The sequence below is a fragment of the Miniopterus schreibersii genome (genome assembly GCF_964146895.1).
Source record: "Miniopterus schreibersii genome assembly, chromosome: X".
Lineage (NCBI taxonomy): Eukaryota > Metazoa > Chordata > Mammalia > Chiroptera > Miniopteridae > Miniopterus > Miniopterus schreibersii.
In genome coordinates, this window is record NC_138104.1 from 71,991,999 (window position 1) to 72,007,634 (window position 15,636).

Genomic DNA, 15,636 nt, shown 5'->3' on the forward strand with positions numbered 1-15,636 from the left:
ATGTGAGAAAGCCTGCAATTGTCTTCTGTGAATACAGACTAATATATTAAGAAAACTCTCTGGGCCAAGATTAGATTTCAAAGTGTTACATGTGACACTACAATATTATTTTATGGTGTTTAGATGGACCTACACCTTGTGTCCAGCTTCTGTCCTGTTGCTTTTAACTGCTTTCTCCCTTCACCTCTACCATCCCCCTAGATGTTTTTCCCCATAAAAATAAAGGCTCCTAAACCCAGTTAGTAATCTATCAAGTATGTAAAGAGACAGCTGTACTTCAGATAAACTAGGATTTGAGTGGGCCTATGATTTATCACTGAATTTTCATTCTCATCTATAAAATGGTAATCAGAAAGCCTACTTCATCAGCTGTTGTGAACATTAAAGTGAAATGATGTATTTTAAAATGTTTAATTATGGAGTGCCCTACAACGATAAAGCCATTATAATTTATGTAAAATAAATACTTAATAGCTATGTTACTTGGGGAAAATTACTTGATCATTAAGCCCGTTTCCTCATCCTTTAAATGGGGGTGATGATAACTCATTCACTCAACAAGTATTTGAGGACATAGTACTGCTAGATAATGGGAATAAAAAGATAAGCAACTGGAGAATGGAGGGCAGCATGGTCTATGGGAGGGAGACTTGTAAATCACAATCAAAGGGATCTGTGCAGTAACTTGAGGAGTGAACAAAATGGACTATAGCAGTTTACTGGAGGGCGTCAGAGAATGACACATAGTAATTTTGTTAGGCTTAAACAAGATACATGAAAAGTACATCATGGACTCAAAAGTGCTATACAAATGAAAGTTAAATGTATCCCAAATGAATCAATAGCCTCAATCATTGTTTCATTTCCTCACAATACTTGTACTTTAGATGTGTTTATTTCTTTTAGCTTGATTTTATAAACTCCTGAAAGGTGTTACCTACACCTGTAGTAGAGTACCCTGAAACTAATACTTTTTAATCTAAAAGGATTATTTTCAGCCATTTTGTCATTTTCAGTTTTTATTGCTGAATTAATTTAGGAAAAACTAGAAAGTGTGTTTTTATTTTGAGAAAAGATTCCTACTCTACAGCATATTCAGTCACCATTAACATTTTGGTTGGTGTGCTCTCATCTTTTTTAAAAATATGTTTTTATTGTAGAGAGAGGAAGGGGGGGGAGAGAGAGAAATATCGATGTGAAAGAGAAACATCAATTGGTTGCCTCCTGTATGCACCCTGACCCAAGATGGAACCTGCAACCTGGGCATGTGCCCTAGCCAGGAATTGAACCAGCATCTTTTCAGTGCACGGGATGACGCTTAGCCAACTGAGCCACACTGGCCAGGGTGGTGTGTTCTCATCTTAATGATGAGAGTAACATTTAGAATATTTGGGACATGCTTTTCCCAGAATAGGAACTAAAAAATGTCTAATAACAAGAAAAGATACTCAAAGTAAACATTGTAAATGCAAATTAAGATGAGATCTCTTTTAACCATTAGATTGGCAAAAAAAAGAAAAGAAAAAAAATGGAAATAGCAAGTCCTAGCAGAAATATAGGGAAGAGTCTGGTTTTAAATAATGCTCACAAGTGGTATAAATTAATACTGCTATTTTGGAGATAATTTTGGCAAGTTGCAAGATAGTATAGATTATATGATGCTATTTATATGTATTTTTAAAACTGGAGTAAACTGATACATTTATTTGGGAGGAGTGGTCAAGAGGAACTTAAGCTTGTTCTATAATGTTTGCATTTCTATTTCTGAGAAATATAAAATATATTATAGAGTAGAGAATAATATAATAAAAACTTACATACTCCCTCCCCAAATTGATAATTTTTAACATATATTTTTGCCTAAAGCCTTTTACTGGGGAGGTACTATAGGCAAAAGGGAAATACTTTTTCGGAATACTTTAACACAGTGTTCCCTTCAGTGATAATTACCATGAATTGCTTGGATTTTTATACTGTGAAAATGGTATAAAATACTCATGTAAGTAGAAATTCAAAAACTATGTGCTGTCTACACAACGATCTGTTATCTCTTGTGTAATAGTAAATTTGCATACTATTTTAGAGTTGTAAAATTAATAAGTGGTTTGGGAATGAGACTTTAGTCATTTGTTCATTTTATTCTAACTTGTTTGAAAACACTTTCTTGATTTTATCTTTACTCTTCTTCATGATTATAGAAGTATACATTGCTTATTGTTGAAAAATACAGATGAACACAGAAATCTGAAATTCTACCATTCAGAGATATGTTGGTGTACAGTATGTTCTTCCAAGGTTTTTCTTTATGCTTGTGTAGCATAAATGTTTTTAAATAATTTTTAAAAATATATCTTTATTGATTTCAGAGAGAGGGAGAAGGAGAGAGAGAGTTGAAACATCAGTGATAGAGTCATTGATCGGCTGCCTCCTGCACGCCCCCTGCTGGGGATCGAGCCCGCAACCCGGGCATGTGCCCTGACCGGGAATCGAACCTCATTTCCTGGATCCTAGGTTAATGCTCAACCGCTGAGCCACGCCTGGCCGGGCGCATAAACATTTTTTTAAAAAATAATTTTTTAAAATGTAATTCATTACCTTCCAACATTTTGTTTTGAAAATTTTAGAACAAAAATGCTGAAAGGAAGAGCACAGGAGCATTTGTATATATCATCAGCTGTATCCAACAATTGTTAAGAATTTGCCATATTTGATTTATATATATTTAACTTTTCTGAAGCATATGAAGTAAAATGATACCTCATCTTTAAATCCTCCAGCATATATGTTTTGAGAATAAGGACCTATAAAACCACAATACTATTATCACACCTGGGGAATTTATTCTTAATATTATATAGTATCCAGTCCATATTCAGACTTCCTTAGTTTTCTCCAAGTTGTCGTTTTTTTGTTTTTTGTTTTTTTTTAGCTGTTTCTCCAAACAAATATAGAAGTGGTATTTTTAAATTTGCTGTTCCGGGTTAATATATTGACTCCTGTTCTCTGTCATAATGTATACTTCTATAATGTTTTTAATGACTGCATTGTATTCTATTGTGTGCATGATTTATAATTTATTAACTAATTCCTTGTGTTCAAACCTTTAAGTCTTAGTTTTTCATTACCTTAAACAATGCTTTCTAGCACATAGTAGACGTTTTGTAAATATGTGTTGAATGAAGGAAAGAAACAGAGGAACATTCTAATAGAGAAATCTTTGTAACATCCATGTTTATTTCCTTAATAAATTTGTAGACCCCAAGTGCAAAAACAAGGCTTTTGATACTTACCATTCTTTAGAAAGACTATCCTGCATTATTCACTCTGCTGTGTTTAGAATATAGTCCATGTTGATTTATAGTATACAGCACCTCAGGGTAAGCCCTGATTGATACTTTAGTATTAGTAAAGAGCATAAGCCTGGATAGACAGACCCATTTTCATTGCTGTAGATGGCCCCCTCCTTATATCTGCTGCCATATTTTTTGCAGGGGCTACTTTGACTCCTCCAGCCTAGAGTGAATACCTGCAGTCTGTCGACCTAATTGGGGCTCCAATTTTCTGCTTTAATTTCCTTATCTGTCTTGAAGACGCATTTTACATAGAGCATTATATATTTGCTTTTTAAAAAGTAAAGGCAGACTGCATGGGTGAATTCAGATCTCTACCTCTAGCAAAACAAAATGATAATTTTCTCCATGTCCAACAGAAGAGTGGGATAAGACCTTATATTTGATATTATCCATTTCAGACTCCTTATTTTATAGGCCTAGATTTGGGGAAAATGACTTGTCCAAGGTAACAGGGCTGGTTAGTGGTGACGTCGGGCATTGAACCCAAATTACTTAGTTAACTTTCTACTGTGCTATATCTTTTCTTTAAACTTACCTCTATTTCTAAATGTGCCAACAGGTGTCGTCTATGGAAGTACAGTATAAGTGACTCCCTTCTAATAAAGTTCCCCCCTCAAAATGGGGAAAATTTAAGGGAGTAGAAAAGTAAATGATCAGTTCGAGCCCAAAGAAAGCTCAGTTTCTTTGCCATTTTGACTATGATTATTACTTTTCAATATGCGGTCAATTTGGCACTTTTTTATGGTACTAAATTTCCTGCTTGTAAAACTTTCAAATTAAGATGTTAGAACAAATAGCTTGACTCCATTCTTTTTATTGTTTGCATTGCATCCCAAAGCATGGACTTACTATAATTTAATCATTTCTTTTTGTTAGGCCTTAGAAGTAGAATTCATTCTGGGTCATTTAAATTTTAGATAGGTACTGCCAAAATGTCCTCCAGAAAGGCAATATATAGTATTGAATTTTCATTCCCACTAGCAGCGTCCGTGATTGCCCTTTTCTCCACCTGTATCTGCCAAAACAAGTCATTATTAATCTTTTTAATTTTGACCAGTCTGATGAGTGACAAATAGCACATCCTTGGTTTGATTAGCATTTTTGTAATGACTAGACTAGTGAGGATGAGCAAATATTGATATCTTCTGCAAATTGTAAGTTCATGCCCTTTTACTTGGTTTTCAGTCAGATTATTAGTCTTACTGAGTTTTGAGAGGTCTTCATATATTAGAAGTACTAACCCTTTCTTTATTCTATTGCAAGTGTTTTCTGCTTATGGTTTGGAATTTTTATGTAGTCAAATCTGTCCCCCTTTTTTCTTTCCTTTGTGGTTTCTAGATTGTGTATCTTGCTTGGAAGACCTTTGCCAAGATTACAAGAATGTTTTCCTATATTCTAATACTTTTATAGTTTAGTTTTTATGTTTGAGTCATGGTGTGAAGTAGGTATGTGCTTTTTGTTGTCGTTAATCCTCACCCAAGGATCTTTTTTCCATTGATTTTTAGAGAGAGTGGAAAGAAGGGAGGGAGGGGGGGGGGAGAGAAAAACATGGATGTGGTTGCCTTCCTCAGGTACCCCAACTGGGGCTGAAGATGGAACCTGCAACCCAAGTATGTGCCCTTTACCCGGAATTGAACCCTTGACCCTTCAGCGTGCGGGTCGACACTCTAACCAAGGGCACATACCTGTGTTGCAGGCTTATTTTCATCCAAATGGTTACCCAAAAGTTCCTATTTTTCATCTTGGGAAAACTTATTTGATCTTTCAGAATGTACTAAGCTTAAAAGTGAATTATTTGGAAAAGTGTAGTTTGTAGAGGGAGGACAAAGGGGGGGAAATGGGGGACACCTGTAATACTGTCAACAATAAAAAAAAAAAGTTGGAATTTATGCCAAGTAGAAAACTGGCTTGGTTGCTTTTTGCTCTTCAATTTTGAGAATAATTCAGATTGGTTGTGTTTAATACTTAACATTTATCTTGAACCAAAGGCAAAGTGTTATAGAAAGTGTTTCAAGGGATCTTAGTAATTAATTCCCATTTTATGTATATTTGAGGCCCAGATTGTCCTAAGGTCACAAAGTCAGTTGGTGGCAGGGAACTAGACTACCTTTGCATACTGTTCTTTCATTTTCAGCTAACACCTTTCATGTTAAAAGATACAAATATTTTAAAGCAGCCAATTGTTTGCATTGTTTGGTTTATTTAAAGAACATTCGAAATGATTATGTGCTGGGCTGTGTGTGGTACTGTTAAATTTACTCAAACAGAGCCAGTTATGTCTGTATATTGGGACATGATCTTTTTTCTAAACACTGTATTTTAAAGTTTTTTTTTTTTTTAATCAGTGAACTAATTTGATCCTTGTAACAAACCTGTGAGGTTGGAATTATTTTCATCATACTGAAAGGAGCTTACTATCATGTCGATAATTGCTATAAATAATTTGTTCTCTTAAACCGTATAAAAGAATTTGTCTCCGTTCCTCTCATATTCATTTGATTTGGCTTAAAGTAATTCAGATACACTTAAAATCTCTGATTGTTAAGTGGCATGGCCCAACCAAACATTATTTAGTAGACTATTTATAACTAACTTGAGAATGAGACCCAGAGCATCATCCTAGTTTAATTTTTTGTTTCATGAAACAAAAAATTGTTAGTATTTCAGGCTAACAAGTCTGGAGATTAATATGTACTTTATGTTCTCCTTCATATGCAGATAACATGTAGAAGGATTGAAAAGACCGGCTCTTTTTTGTTTTTTGGGGGGGGTGGGGTGAGGAGGGGAGATCTGGCATAAGATTGCTGCCCTTAGATTAATCTGGAGCTAAAAGAAATGTAACAAATAATGATATGGTTTACCCTTTGCCAGGCACAATCCTGTGGACAAACTGTGTTGTTTATTTTACAGAGGTTTCCTGACTCAGAGTGGTATGGTAACTTGTTTAAGATCATACAGCTAGTAAATAGAGTTTAAGCCCAGTTCTGTCTGACTCCCAGGCCTCTCCATTATGCTGTTGTCCTCTACTTCATTTTGACTTTGTTCCAGTAGTTTTTCATCACTCTCTGTCTTAAAATACAAAAATAATGATCAGTGTGTATGATAACAAATAAATACATTATTGAGGCCTCTCTTTCTTCCCCCATATAGATAAATCTTCTGTCGGAATATTTAAGACATTAAAGCCTAGCTTTTACTTAGCAATATACTTAATCTAGCTTTTCTATGGAAGGTTTGTGCCTTTTTCTACCTTTCAGGATACAGGACTAGAGGATTTTTTAAATCCAGGAATACAGAATTCCCCCTTACACAGAGGATATTTAATCATTAGAGATGCTGCGTATTTCTTTGAAAACTCAGGGATATGACAGAACTGGAGCTGAAGAATGCAAAAGGGTTAGAATTCTTTTTCTTTGGTTTCCTATCATGTTGCTTTAGGGGAAATACCATGTACCCGTGTTTCATAAATGAAAGTGAAAACATTGTACCACTAAGCAGACAGTGTCTTGGAGATATTTTTGTGGGGTGATGGTTCCTAATGTTTTTCAAGTCATGGATCTCTTTAAAGAAGCCAGTGAAAGCTATCAGTTAACTTCCCAGAAAAAAAACCAACACATGCAAAGATTTTTCAGAGAATTTTAGGATTTTTGTATTAATCCCTCAATATAGGACAAGAAGAAATCTAAAGATTTCTCCATGTCATTAAGAGGATGTCCAAATTGTGTCGTTTGTTCTTATATTTTCTAATTTTTAAGACTAAAGCACTATGGCCAAAGATAAAAGCTGGGCTAATTGTTTCACTTTTGCTAAAGGTGTTTTCTACTTTATGAAATTTAATCTCTACATCCAATTTTTTTTTAAAAAAAAAGGATTATGCTTGGTGTTACATAAGGATTTATTTAATGGACTGTGTTGATCTTGTAATTGATTGTTTCTCAGCTTTGCGTTGGCCACTAGGAAGTTGTAATTGTGCATTTTTGTGCACTAGAGTTTCATTGCTTTTATATTACCATTGCTCCTAATCTTCCTTTTTTCTAATTTTTTTTTACATTTATGTACACCCAGCTAATTCAGAGTACCCATTGCAGTGCCCTGCATATAGTGTGTTTATTTATGTAGTATTTATTGAGTGGAAAGATTCAAATCGAATGAATTGTATAAATAGGTGTTTCTCAGTTGAAAATTTCACCAAGTTTAATGTGACTTGGATTTTTTTTTAGCTTCATTAGACATTTACTGGATAGTTGTTTATTCATTTATTAATATACTAAATGACAGTCTCCGTGCTGGTGACAGGAATGCAAAGAAATAGATGCAGTCCCGTTCATGCTGAACTCTAATGGAGAGATAGACGTGTAAATAAACAGAGGTATGTTGATTGAGGCTGTATATGCAGGGTACAGTGGGGGCACAAAGGAGGGAGTAGTCAATTTTACATGGAGAGGAGATACCTGGAGTAGCTTCATAGAGGAGGTGACATGTAAGCTGAGTTCTAGGGGACATGCAAGAGCAGCAGCCATTTCAGCAGAGAGAGGAATAGCAACCAAGGCATGGAATCGAACCCAGGAGCCTTCAGTCCACAGGCCTATGCTCTAACCACTGAGAAACTGGCTAGGGCTGTTACCAAATTCTTTTGATACCAGTTTCTCTAAATAATTGGGAGTAATGACCAGGAAAATAACTTTTGGCTCTGCAGTTTCCCACGACAGCAGGGTAAAGGGTGTGTAGGGTATGCATTCTCAGACACCATTCCTACCTCCAGAGTCAGTGTTGAAGTATTGGATTCTTCTTTGGTGTCCCTACCTGTATTTTCTTTGAGTATACTGAAGTGCAGAAAAGCACCAAGAGCAAGCATATACACTTAGCTGAGGTATAGTGTTTTCAGGTTTTGAAAGATAGGCTCTGTCAAGGTATTTCTGCACATAATTTCCAAATTTGTCTTGAGTGAGTAAAGGCTATTTTTCAGTTGCTTTATTATTATTGTGTGTGTTTTCCTTAATAGCAAACATTGAACAGTTACTATGGACTGCTGTTTTTTCTGCATGTCATTTTTTTAAAAAAATAAATCTATTAGGGGTAACATTGGTTAACATAATTTTCAAGTGTACAACATAATTCAACATCTGTATACTCTTAGTTGCTTTATTATTACATCTTATTATCCATGTCCAATGAAATCTAGGACAGAAAATCCTCTAAGTTATGTTTTATGTTGCAAAGGATAGGGATATTGGTGTCTGTGGGGGGGGGGGGTGGCAGGGTGGACTGTGCATATAGACATTTTATATACTATAGAGTTGTGGAGCAACTTTGGTTAGAATCCAGGTTCTGTCACTTACTGGGTATGTGACTACTCTTGGCTTCAGTAAATTGGAAACAGTCTTCACCTCCAAGTTGTAAGAACCTAGAGATAATGCATAATGGTCAGTAAATGTTAGCGGTTGATAATAATAAATGGATTCTCATAATATTTTTTGGGTGGATATTAATATAAATAAACACTAGACTGGATGGAAAGGCTTGACCGTCAGGTGATGTCCCCTTTAACAAATCAGTTAACGTGATGTCTGCTGCTGGAATCAAATAGTGAATAGCAGGCTGGATTTCAAGATTCAGGTTGCTGCTTACTGACATGATGAATGGTTTAGACAGTTCTCACCTGAATTTACTTTTAGAGACCACAGAGAGGCAAAGGGAATCACTCATTGCAAGGCAAAAATCGAGTGCTTTGCTTTGTGGCATGTTGGAGTTGTGTTTTCTAAGCATTTTTTTTTTTTAATAAAAACTGCCATCATGTTTTCCCATGATTTCATTGGGAATTTTAGACTGATTCATCCACACTCTCATACTTGTGTGTAGCATTACTTACCCTACCAATAATAAACCAAACCAATAAATATTGAGTGTTAAACTCCAGGATTAAATAGCAGAAGGCATAGGAAAGAAGCTCCAAGAGCAGGCAGCAGCCAATCGAAGGCATTTGTTTAGATTATATTGTTCTTAATTTGGTGCATGCCCTTTGGCTCAGGGGTTACTGTTTTCTATCTTAAGAAAAATTGTACAAAAGAAAAATTCTCATAAGTGGATGCATGATTATAGAAAATTTGTAAGGATTTGAAAAGCATGAAGCAAAAATAAAACTATGTTATCCTGCCACCTAGAGGCAACCACTAATTAAGTTTCTTTCCTTCCCAGGTGGCTTTTTTCTTTGTTCCCCACCCTGTGGCAGGCATTCTCTCATTAATAGGGAAGTGATAGGTACAGGATACAATATAAACACATAGGGAAGGACACTCAGTCAAGTTTTAATAGATCAGGGAGAGGATTGTCCTAATTCTGGGTAGTATTCGTGCTATTCAAAACCCACGTAAGTGTTCATTATGTTAAGATGAAATAATGAAGGACTAAATGGTCCCCTACATTCAACTTTCTTAGGGATTTTCTTTCCATTCTCTTCTCTTCCTAGCTCTTCCCCACTACCTTTCAATGGCCCTATAATTCTCTGCTTGCATTCACAGCCAACCTTTCACAAGAGTTTTCTGCACATGCCATGTATATTGCCTCACTTCCCATTGATTTCCTGACTCACTCCAATCTGTTTTCCTTTTCCACCACCCCAGTGGAACTATTGCTCTCAAGTTATCTATTCCCAGTTTCAGTGGACATTTTCCTGGACATATCTCATTTTGACGTTTGACAAAATTGATCAGTCCTGCCATCTTTTGTCTTTCGTGATACTGTGAATTAGTTTTGCTTCTACCTCACTGGCCTCTCCTTTGCTGAGTTCTCCTCCTTTGCCTTACCTTTAAATGTTAGATCAAATAAGAAGTCAGTTCTGGGCCTCCTCTTCTCTGTAAGCAATTGTCTCCAGACTCATGTCTTCAAGTACTGTTTATATACCAACAATCAGATTTTTTTCCTCAGGGCATACTTCTTTCCTGAACTCGATTCTATAAATATATGTGTATCTATCATGTATTAGATGCTAAGAGCTTAACACTGTAGAATACCAAACCAGTTACATTAATCGATACTTGCTAGAAGAGAAAGAAGCAGGGTACTGTAATAGAAAAATAACAATTAGACCAGCTATAGGTAGGTTGCCATGAGAAGCCATTTTTTATCTTTTTTTAAAATTTATCTTTATTGTTGAAAGAATTACAGTTGTCCCCCTTTTGTCCCCCGTTGACCCCTTAAGTCAGTTCCTCAAATGGAACTGGTCATGGGAAGAATGGGAGTGTGGGGCAGAAGCATTCAAGTGGGAATAGCACTTGTAAAGCTTTAGAGGCCAGAAAGAACTTAAAGTGTTCCAGAAAGTAAACGGAAAGACTAATGTGGTTGTGGAGAAAGGAGTTTGGAGAGAGTTTTAGGAGCCAAATCATGCCAGAGCCCAGTGGGTCATGGTTAGAGTTTGGATATGATTCTAGGGAAACTGTTGAAAGGTTTTTAAGCAAGGAAGTAATATGAGCTGATTTATGTTTTAAGAAGATTACTTGTGCTGCTCTCTGGAGAATGGATTGGATGGAAGCGGGGAGATCAGTTATCCCTATTTCACAGTTGAGGAAACAGAAGTACACAGAGGCTGATTTGTCCATGTTCATACAGTAAGTGATAAAGCAGTGACTCCAACCAGGGTTTCCTGATTTTGAGCCTGTATTCTGATCTGATGCTTCTCAAACTTTAATACATGAATCACATGAAGGTCTTATTAAAATATGGATTGTCTTAAGGGGAAAAAATCAAGGAGATGCCTGTGGATTATAATAATTTAAGAGACACATCAATTTCAAGGGATGGAACTTATTTAGATTCTAATCTGAACAAAAACTATGCAAAACTATGAGACAAAAATGTGAACACTGGATATTTGATTACATTAAGGAATTATTTTTGATCTGATAATAGTAATGTGGCTATGTGAGTTTTATGTTTCAGAGGAACAGTTCTATAATAAATCATCTGTACAGTCAAACCTTGGTTCTTGAACGTCTCCCATTTTGAATAATTTGTTTCTCAACCAAGTTGTTCATGGAAAAAATGTCTTTTTTTTCTTTAACCAAACTTCCATTCTCAATCCAACAACCCTTTCATTCTGATACCTGTATGATCAGTCCCGCATCTCTCAGGCGACAAACAAAGGAGAGAATGAATGCGAGAGTATGAATCAGTTTACTGCTAAACCTCACATTGTTAACATCTCAGGAAACTGTGCTGTGAATATTTTCGCTCCCCCCCCTTTTTTTTTGCTTTTGTTGCTTATTATTAAATATGTACAGTAAGTCACTATGGGTCCTCAGAAGGTTAGTGATAGCAAAGTGAAAAGGAAAGTTGTGGAACAACAATAAGGCTTAGACATGCACTATATATAAGAAAAATTAAAACAATTGGGAATCTGGAACAGATTAATTCAATTTACATTATTTCTAATGGGAAAAAATGATTCAGTTTTCAAACAAATCATGTCTTGAACTGTGTTCCAGAATGAATTAAGTTCCACTGTGTGTTGTATGTTCACTATCGCAAGTCAGGTCTTCCATCACCATTTATTCCCCAATTTACTCTCTCCTACATCACCCCAAACCCCCTTTCCCTTTGATAATCACCATACTGTTGTCTGTATGAGGTGTTTATTTGTTTTTACTTAATTCCTTTGTCTTTTTCACTTAGCCCCCCTACCCCTGCCCCTCTGATAGCTGTCAGTCTGTTCTCTATGAGTTTGTTTCTATTTTTTTGTTGTTGTTAGCTTATTTGGTTCATTAGATTCGACATATAAGTGAAATCATATGGTATTTCTCTTTCTCTAACTGGTTTATTTCACTTAGCATAATATTTCCCAGGTCCATTTATGCTTTTTCAAATGGTAAGATTTCCCTTTTTTATAGCTGCATAGTATTCCATTGTGTAAATGTATCACAGCTTTTTAATCCATTCATCCACTGATTGGCACTTGGGCTGTTTCCAGGTCTTGGCTATTATAAATAGTGCTGCAATGAACATAGGGGTGCATATATTCTTTTGAATTAGTGTTTCAGGTTTCTTTGGATATATTCCCAGAAGTGGAATTGCTGGGTCATAAGGCAGTTCCATTTTTTAATTTTTTGAGGTAACTCCATACTGCATTCCACAGTGGCTGCACCAATCTGTATTTCCACCAACAGTGCACGAGGGTTCCCTTTTCTCCACTATCCTCTCCAGCACTTGTTTGTTGATTTATTGATGATGATAGCCATTCTGACAGGTGTGAGGTGATACTGACTGCATTGTGGTTTTAATTTGCATTTTTCTGATTAGTGACATTGAGCATCTTTTCATATGTCTATTGGTCATCTGTATGCCCTCTGTGGAGAAGCATTTATTCAGGTCCTTTGCCCATTTCTTAATTGGCTTGTTTGGTTTTTTGGTGTTAAGTTGTATGTGCTATTTATAAATTTTGGATATTAACCCCTTATCACATCTGTCATTGGTGAATATGTTCTCCCATTCAGAGGATTGTCTTTTCATTTTGTTGATGGTTTCATTTGCTGTGCAAACATTTTTTAGCTTGATGTAATCCCATTTTTTAATTTTTTAAATTTTTTCCCCTTGTCTGAGGAGATATCAGAAAAATATTGCCCCGGGAAATGTCCAAGATTTTGCTGCCCATGTTTTATTCTAGAATTTTTATGGTTTCGAGTCTAACGGTTTAAATCTTTAATCCATTTTGTGTTTATTCTTGTATATGGTGTAAGAAGGTGGTCTAATTTCATTTTTTTTGCATATATCTATCCAATTCTCCCAACAGCATTTATTGAATAGACTATCTTTACCCCATTGTGTTCTTCCTTCCTTTGTCAAATATTAATTGATCATAAAGATGTGTGTTTATTTCTGGGCTCTCTATTCTGTTCCATTGATCTATATGTCTTTTTATGCCAGTATCATGCTGTTTTGATTACTATGGCCTTGTAGTAGAGTTTGATATCAGGTAGTGTGATTCCTCCAACTTGATTCTTCTTTCTCAAGACTGCTGAGGCTATTTGGGGTTTTTTTGTGATTCCATATACATTTTTTGAATATTTGTTTTAGTTCAGTGAAAGGCCATTGGTCTCTTGATAGGAATTGCATTGAACCAATAGATTGCTTTGGGTAGGATGAACATTTTAATGATGTTAATCTTCCTATCCATGAACACGATATATGCTTCCACTTATTTGTATCTTGTTCATTTTCTTTCTTCAGTGTCTATAATTTTCTGAGTATAGCTCTTTTACATCCTTGGTTAAATTTATCCTAGGTATTCTATTTTTTTTTTATGCAGTTGTAAGTGGGATTGTTTTCTTAGTTTCCTTTTCTGATAGTTTATTATTGGTGTATAGAAATCCAACTGATTTCTGGACATTTATTTTGTACCCTGCTACTTTACTGAATTAATTTATCATTTCTAGCAGTTTTTTTAAAATGAGATTCTGCATTTTTAATAACTCCCAGGTGATGTTAGTGCTACTGATCCTTAGACCATACTTTGAATAAGAAGGCTAGCCTACCACTATACTCAACTTTAAAAAGGCTGGTAGTATATTGAAAGCCATTGTAAATACGATCAGTTGGAGGTGATTATAACTTTCCTCAGTCTATTTTAATTGTACACATTTGTTTTGACGTAAACCCTACAAAACCAGTATTGAAACCTCAAAGGTAAATGAAGTTTGGGGGAATGAGAAAGTGAAAAAAGAAATAGTCAATTAAATGAAAGTCATGGTAATAGCTACAGATGGTGGTTAATAATTCATTAGTTTCCTTAAAGTTGATCTTTCTAACCTTAGTTTAGGAAGAAATGTTTATTAAATATAGAGATTGCTTGGTGCTAGAGTTCTAGAGATTGCTTGGTGCTAGAGTTCTGATCTGATCCAACAAAGGCAGTAGACCATTTTCAGGGATTTTTTTAGAGCTAACTTCTTTTTGTTAGAGGCTTTTTTATGTAATGGGATTTTCATCTGTTTAACTTCTAAGCATTATATAGAACTCATTCCCTAGTTACTGTTCCCCTCATTATTAGGTTGACAATATCTCAGTTTCTTACCTTGTGCCCCAGTCTCCTCTCTTGCAGTAATTTTTTGAAGAGTGGGTTCCAACAGTGTAGAACTTGTCACAAGTTGCATTTATTGTAGTAATGAAAATAGTAAATATAAAGTGAACAGCATGTTATTAAAGCATGGGTATGGGAGTCAGAAAGGCCTGGATTTAGATCTTGGTGCCAACATTCACTAACCAGGCACGGTTATTGCCTGAGCCTCAGTTTTTTATCTGCAAATGGGGACAAAACTTGGCTTGAGTGGTGAGGATTGTATGAAAGACTATTATGAAACCCCTGTGCAGCATGTCTCAAAGTGTATTCTTTGGGGTACTTAAATCGGTGGAATATAAATAGATGTCACTTGAAAAAATGGTTTTGCACTGATAAGTTTCCTTTACCCAAAATTTCTTGGAGCCATTATTAATGTCAGTCCGTATGACTGTCCTAAAGGAAGAGAAATTCCTTTTGTAACATTTCCCAAATTATAGGAACCTTGTCGTCCTTCATGGAGCAAGATGCTCTAACGTGCTTTGGGAAACACCAGCCTAAGTATTGTCTGGCTAGTAATGGGCACTCCAAAATATTCTCCTTTCCCACTGTGAAACCAACTAAATGTAGAGTAACTAGGAATAAAAAAAACTTGAATTTCATGGAGAGTAGTAGATTTCCTTTTTAATCTATAGATGTTTCTTGCAATGAAGTTTTAGAAATCAGCTTAACATTGCACTTGTTATGGGGATATGTGTATTTGTTCATTTGTTTTGGCTTGGTTTTTGAATTGGGTGCTTATCTGAATCTGTTTATGAAAAGTTTGGAACCTGAACACCGTGGAAACTGAAAAAGCCAAATGCACTTGCTCTCCCAGAACCTCAGCTGTTAGGGCATGGGCATAGAACCTATGCTTGACCAGTCAGATGCTCACACTTGGAACTTTGCATCTAGAGTCACTGATACCTAAAACAAATAACCTGAGATCATTTAGAAATAATTCTGCCACTAGCAGTATCTTCTAGACATCTAGAGTCTGGTCTTGGCAGTGTAGGTACCCCCAGCTAAGCTGTATCTGTGGGAGGTTTTTTGCTGTAGTTCCAGGCTGTGTAGCTTCCTTGGTTCCTCCTCTTTTCTGAATGTGGATCTCTAAGTCTTCCTGTTGGTTCTGTGAACTATCAGTAATCCTTCTAGGAAATCACTTTTTAAGCCAGAGTCTATTGTTCTCAATCTATACTCTTT

The 15,636-nt window shown here is 35.7% G+C and overlaps 1 protein-coding gene across 15 annotated transcripts in view; it reads left to right on the forward strand.

Annotated features, from left to right (window-relative positions):
- Window positions 1-15,636, forward strand: part of HUWE1 (HECT, UBA and WWE domain containing E3 ubiquitin protein ligase 1) — a 141,528-nt gene that overhangs the window by 12,369 nt on the left and 113,523 nt on the right. The window contains exon 1 of one of the 15 annotated variants that reach the window (XM_081125951.1): window positions 10,935-10,957. The exons of the other annotated variants lie outside the window; for them this stretch is intronic. The gene's annotated coding sequence lies outside the window, so the exon portion shown is untranslated. Of the gene's footprint in view, window positions 1-10,934; window positions 10,958-15,636 lie in introns of those variants that run through there. 15 annotated transcript variants of the gene reach the window in all.